This window comes from Bos mutus, chromosome 18 (genome assembly GCF_027580195.1).
Source record: "Bos mutus isolate GX-2022 chromosome 18, NWIPB_WYAK_1.1, whole genome shotgun sequence".
In the NCBI taxonomy this organism is placed as follows: Eukaryota; Metazoa; Chordata; class Mammalia; order Artiodactyla; family Bovidae; genus Bos; species Bos mutus.
In genome coordinates, this window is record NC_091634.1 from 41,013,740 (window position 1) to 41,019,739 (window position 6,000).

The window sequence follows — 6,000 nt, forward strand, 5'->3', positions numbered from 1 at the left end:
TTACCTCAATGATGATAGTAGCATAATGTCTTTGCTTTCACTCTTGCCTTTAGCTCCAATCTAAACGAAAGTTATATTTTAAAAATTGTATTACTCCTCTGCTTCAAAATCTTCAATGACTGAAATGTCCTTAGTAAAACCCAAAAGTCTTTAACGTGCCTTGCAAGGCCCCGCATGATCTGCTTTCTGCCTCTCTCTCTTTTCATCCTGCATGGTCTCCCTCCATTATGTTCTTGCTACCCTGAACTTCTTTCATTTCTTCAAGGTATGAATTGTTTTCTCGCCTTCATATGTATTTTTCTCCATTCCAGGAATCTCTTCTCCTGCCTGGCTTCTCAGTCTTGTCGTCGTGACTTACACAGCACCACCTAAGAGGCCTTCTCTGACCATACACACTAAAACCTTTTCCATTTTTCCCTCTCATAGCATTCTGTTCTCTTTCCTTACTGTATTCATCCTAAGTTGAAATTTGACATTTGTTTATTGTTTATTCGTTATGTGTTTCCACTATTAGACTGTATATTCTAGAAAGGCAGAGGTCACATTATAGTACATATAATAAATTACTAAATAAAAGGACCACTTAATAAATCTGCTTAATGGACAGATGGATGTTTATGGCCTGGAGTCCAGGAAACAAATTACAGCTCAAAGTGGCTTTCCCCTCCTTTGGGTTTCTCACCATCACTCTTTCAACTTTCCAACTGCTTCTAAAAGAAAGGAGCAAAAAGTATTCTTGCAAATTCAAAGGCAATACAATAGAAGGAATGCCAGGAAACTACACAATGTCAAAAAAGTAAGACAAATAATAATCCTATGATTTCATGGGAAGGAGAAATCCTTAAGGGCTACGATGATAAGAGATGATTTTACACAATGTGGAATTTGACTTGAGTATTCACAGACTGGTAAAACTCAGAGAGGTGGAATGTATGGGAGTGAAGCCCAAATAAGGAGTAAAGAGACACAAAGTATTAGACGACAGTTACAAAACTGCAATGTGGCAACTTATATTTACAAAGTAGATAAGCGTAAAAAAGCTAAATCTGTATATTTTGCTAAAACACCTTAATCATGTTAAGACCACATCTACAAAACATATGAAAGGTTACAATAAAATCACTCTATCTCAGTCTCCATGAATCCCTTCTAATTAGTCTTTGGCTTTTAGAGTTTTTCAAACATTTATGACAACACACTCTCATAATTAGTTTTCATAATTCATTTTCACTCTGACCAACCACCTCAAGTTTCTATATTCTCATTGCTATGTTTTTTATTCATTATACTAACACCTGATGAAATTTCCCCAGTAGATTATTTCAATCATATTCATTTTTCTTTTTTAGACTTTGACCTGAGACTTTTTTCCCTTTGCTGTCAAAGTGTAATAGTTGACTTTTTCTTGTATTACATTTCTATCACTGATCCAACATTTTCATTTTACTATTGGTAGAAGCTTCAATAGGTTTTACTTCTAAATCTGTAATGCTACTTCAGTTCCCCATCCTAAATTTACACAAGCCTCTCCTTCGAGTCTATCTTATTTCCACAGGTAAACTACCAAGGTGTAGTTAGTTCAGTGCCTTATGGAAGGCATGCAGTCATATTAGATACAGGGTCTGGAGTTAGAAGTATCTAAAGATATTTCCAAGTTGAAAAGGCTATGATTTCATTAATCTTTTCTTGTCGTGGGCTTTTCCCATTGAGAACACTGCTTTCCTACCTTTATTCATACTTGCTCACTTGAGGTTATTCTAAAAATGTTTCCCAGAAAGGCCAATTTACCTGAAATACCAATATACCACTATCTCTTTCAAAACCTCTGCCTTTTGAAAACTTAAATCCAAGAATAATTTGCATTTCAGAGAAAAATCTTGGGATATTTAGAATTACAGATTTGTTAAATGGGAGAAAATGAAGATTCACAGCATTTAATTAACTGGACTACAACTATACAGCTAGTAAACTGACAAAGTCCTGAGTCTCACCAATCAGCACGCCGTCCAAGACAAGAAGGCTTTACTGGTTACACCAGCACAATATTTTCTTCCTAATATTATTTCCAATATCCTTAGGACACCATTTTCTCCTAGTTAATCAATCACAACGGTTTTTGTTTTTAAACTCTACAGTACCCACTATCCTAAAACTGTTCAAGGATGACAGAGATAACCAGAGGCAAGCCTGGGAGGCAACTACTTTGATCTTTCTGAGATCATTTTATGTCTATATTACATGAAGTGGATTTTATAGGAAACTCCCCAAGGACTGAGACCTGCCAAGACTTTGGAGTATACCATAACTATTTAACGTGAAGGACTTCCCAGGTAGCTCAATGGTAAAGAATCCACCTTAGAGAGCAAGATCAAACCAGGTTGAAGGAAATCAACCCTGAATATTCACTGGAAGGACTGATGCTGAAGCTGAAGTCCAATACTCTGGTCACGTGATGTGAAGAGCCAACTCACTGGAAAACATCCTGATGCTGGCAAAGATTGAGGGCAGGAGGAGAAGAGGGCAATAGAGGATGAGATGGTTGGATGGCATCACCGCCTCAGTGGACATGAGTTTAAGCAAACTCCAGGAGATAGTGAATGACAAGGAAGCTTGGTGTGCTGCAGTCCATGGGGTCACAATGAATAAGACACAATTGAGCAACAGAACAACAGCAGCAAAGAATCTGCCTGATAATGCAGGAGATGCAGGTTTGAGCCCTGGGTCAGGAAGATCCCCTGTAGAAGCAAATGGCAAACCACTCCAGTATTCTTGCCTGGGAAATCCCATGGACAGAGGGACCTGGCGAACTACAGTCAATGTGGGTCACAAAAAAGTCAGGCACCACTTAGTGACTAAACAAGGCAATATAAACAGAAAAATCTTGAAAGCTACATGGTAGCAATAGATATTTTTCATTTAGTAAATATTTTGTTGTTTAATAAAAAAATATTTTATTATTTAACAAAAAATGTTTTGTTGCTCGGTCATGTCCAACTCTTTTGGGACCCCATGGACTGTAGCCCGCCAGGCTCTTCCCATGGGATTTCCCAGGCAAGAATACAGAAGTGGGTTGCCATTTCCTCCTCCAGGGGATCTTCTTGACCCAGAGATGGAATTGGAGTCTCCTGCATTGAAGGCAGATTCTTTACAACTGAGCCACCCAGGAAACCCAAAAATAGTATTTATCAAACATTGGTCATATGGAAGGCTCTGTGCTACCTCTGTTAGCAAAAAGTCACATTTAAATTCAAGTTCTGTATATCTAACATAAAAGAAACACTAAATTCATCCTTTTGCATTGCAAAAACCAAAAACCAAACCCAACAACCCCCGTCCCGAAAAGAGGAATCCTCCCTTAAGTTTCCCTTGTTAGTCACTCAGTCGTGCCCAACTCTTTGTGACCCCATGGACTGCAGCCCACCAGGCTCCTCCGTTCTCAGTCCATGAGATTTTCCAGGCAAGGATACTGGAGTGGGTTGCCGTTTCCTTCTCCAAATTCCCCTTAGGTACATTCAAGTATTTGTAAACCTAATGGTTCTAAGTACCTATACGATTATGCAGAGTTTAGGCTAAATAATAACAAAAATTCTGTTCAAGATCATAGATGCTTAAGTAAAACTAGAGTCTGAAATCAGAGAAAAGGAAAAGCTGAGAAGTGCAAAACTAAGAAATTAAATTGTGATAATGATTGCATTCATGAAGATAAACTTTATTTAATGGGGAGGGGCTCTGAAGTACTTATGAGTATTTCACATAAATTGACTAAAAGTCACTACAGAGTCAAATCTTAGTCTTCCAAGAAAGTAACTGTGTAACACTGGTAAATAATCACAATTGGGAAAAAGAAAAAAAACCTCGTCTACTTTGTTCTGAAAAGTTTTATTTTCCTTAAGAAAAGGGGCGGGGGAGGGGGCAAAACAAAACCAAAAAAGGAACAAACAGAAACCACTCTGAGCTGGCGACTGCTACAGGCCAGTCAGACACCCAGGCTTTCCGGGTCGTGCGTGGCTTTGGGATGGATCTCCGAGAGCGAGCCCTGGAACCACCCATCACGTCCCACACCCAGATGCCAAGAAAGCAGCAGTCACGGCGGAGGCCCAACACACACAGGGGCTGGTGGGGTCGGGGCCCCGCTGCAGACGTGGAGAGGCCCTCGGGGCGGGGTATCATAGAGAAGCACTGCGGTCGTAACCCGGACGCCCAGGCCTGGGAAAGCTCCGGGGGCGTCCCGGGCTCGAGGGCACCCAGCACTCGCGCGGGACGCCTTGTCATGAGTCACGGAGGCGAGAAAGCAGGCGGGCGGGGGAAGAAGCTGCAGGATGGAGGGAAGCCCGACCCTCGGGAGGGAAGCGAGCGGACGGGGAGGCCCGGACCTCAAGCGGAGAGGGGAAGGGCGGGGGGGGGGGTTCTGCCAACCCACGCCCTGCCCGCCCTGCCCTCACCTCCATCCGACGCAACAGGCTCTGCGACCCGGTCCCGACCCCGGGGTCTGCGGGCTGGGAGGCGGGGGCAGCTGCCCGCAGCCATGACAGGCGCGGGGCGGGCCGCGGGCGGGCTGGGCCGCACGTGCGGGCAGCGCCCCCTCCCAGGCCTCCCTGGGCGCCCGCCCGCCCCCGGGCGCCGGCCCCTCACCTCCGCGGCCGCGACGCGGCCCGGCCTGCCCCGACCCCCCCCAACCCCCACCCCGGCCGAGCGGCGGTGGCGGCGGCGGCGGCACGTACTCACCGCCGCTCGCAGGCTCTCGGGCATCGCCATGACTGAGGCGCCCCCGCCGCCCCGCGCTTCGACCGAGACTGACACGCGCGGCTGGCCGGGCGGGGGCGGCCTCAGGCGACCACCCGGATGACAGAACCCGCCCCCGCCTCTCCCCACCAGTTGAGCAGCGGCCGCTGCCCCGGGGCGCCCCGGGGCTTCCTCCCCACGCCCGGGGCGGCGGGTGGCAGCGACGGGTGGCGGCGGCACTTACCGGCGGCGCGGCCAGGCCCCCCTGTCAGCGCGGGGCCGGGAGGGAGCGGAGGGAGGAGTGAAGGGGCACCGCCTCCCCCGCGCCGCCACGCATCCGCCTGATTGGCCCAGTTCACTCCCCCAGCGCGACCCCACCAGCCCCTGCGAGCGGCACTCCGGCAGCACCGGCGCGCTATTTGCATATTTGTGCCCGCGCCGCTGATTGGCCCGGGTTCGGAGGGGTGGCCGAGGCCGCGGCAGCTCCCGCCGCCGCTCCCGCCGCGCCGGGCGACCGGGGAGGGAGGCTTCCCCTCTGTCGCTCCCCTTCCCACACGACCCGGTCTGACCTGGGGTGGAGGGCGGCGGGAGGCGGGGTCGCTGCCCGGCTCCAACATGGCCCCGCCACGCCGCCGACCCAATCGCCGGTGCGATTGCTCCGGGAGCCCTGGGCGGCCTCGGGGCGGGGAAGTGTTGGGGCCGGGCGCCCTCTGGCCGGAGCGCGGGGCAGTGCAGTGGCCCGGGCTCCCCTCGCCGCCCCGCCGCGGCCGCCACGTCAGGCCGCGCCCTCGCGGCGTTCTCTCCCCTCCCCGCGGCCTCGCCGCCACGTCAGGCCCGGCAGGCACACCCCGGCCGCGAGCTGACCGGCGGCGGGGTCGGCGCCGAGGTCACTCACTTGCTGGGCATTTCCCCGCCAGGCTGGGGTCCTCCGAGGAACCGGGAGGGTTTCCGGAGCCTCCCTCTTGACACTGTCGTGATTTCGAACCCCAGGTTCTCCCTTCGGTCTGAGACGGCGGTGGCACACGCTTGTGCCGTAAAATCGGGAGCCAGGAGAGTGTCGCCGCGATGATACAGCGATTCAGTCCAGGTGCTAAGCACCAACCGCGAAAGGGGCGCCAGGCTAAGGAGAGACCCAGCCCCATGTCCCCATCTAGAGAGCGCGCGCACCTCAAGTGGTGGAGAGCCGGGCTGACACCTCGTCATCCCCATGATCAGGCCCGCGTTCTAAATTGCACAGCTCTGAAGGGAAAGAAAGAACAACCTCCTCCGACTCTCCCG

General features: G+C 50.1%; 1 protein-coding gene across 1 annotated transcript in view; it reads right to left on the reverse strand.

Moving 5' to 3' along the window:
- Positions 1–5,105, reverse strand: part of CHD9 (chromodomain helicase DNA binding protein 9) — a 167,886-nt gene extending 162,781 nt beyond the window's left edge. Inside the window, 1 exon segment of the mRNA XM_070388434.1 lies at positions 4,967–5,105. The gene's annotated coding sequence lies outside the window, so the exon portion shown is untranslated.
- Positions 5,106–6,000: the final 895 nt, after the last annotated feature.